Consider the following 477-nt stretch of genomic DNA (forward strand, 5'->3'; position numbering starts at 1 on the left):
GGTCGCGGCTCCTGAGGCGGGGTGCGCGCCCTCCACGGTGAAACGGGGCCTAGAGCCGCCGTGCTGTGCTGATGCCCGGCTGCCCGCTGCGCCCTGTCGTTCGCTGTCCGTTCACACCGGCTGCTCGCAGCCTGACGTGCGCCCCTTGACTTCGGAGCTAAGGAAAAAAACCTATGTTACTTCTCAAACCAAATCCCCCTTTCTAGGAAAAGGAGGAAAGAAAACCAGGCGAAACCTGGCTTAAGTAACAGGAAAGGTATTAAGCTAGCTATTTTTATACAGCGCCTTTTTTTAAACTAGAGGACCTTCAACTTATCTAACAATAAGATATAGTCTAAGCTTATCGTTAGACTGAGATCATCCCGCAGCTTTATGCCAAGACTCGGGGCCACCGGATCGAAGCCGCACAGAGAACCGGCTGCAACACCCGCCCCCCTCCCCAGGAAACCAACAGGGAGCCCCAGGGGACCCCCCAGG

The sequence above is a fragment of the Pygoscelis adeliae genome, unplaced genomic scaffold (assembly GCF_000699105.1).
Source record: "Pygoscelis adeliae isolate BGI_AS28 unplaced genomic scaffold, ASM69910v1 Scaffold588, whole genome shotgun sequence".
NCBI lineage: Eukaryota > Metazoa > Chordata > Aves > Sphenisciformes > Spheniscidae > Pygoscelis > Pygoscelis adeliae.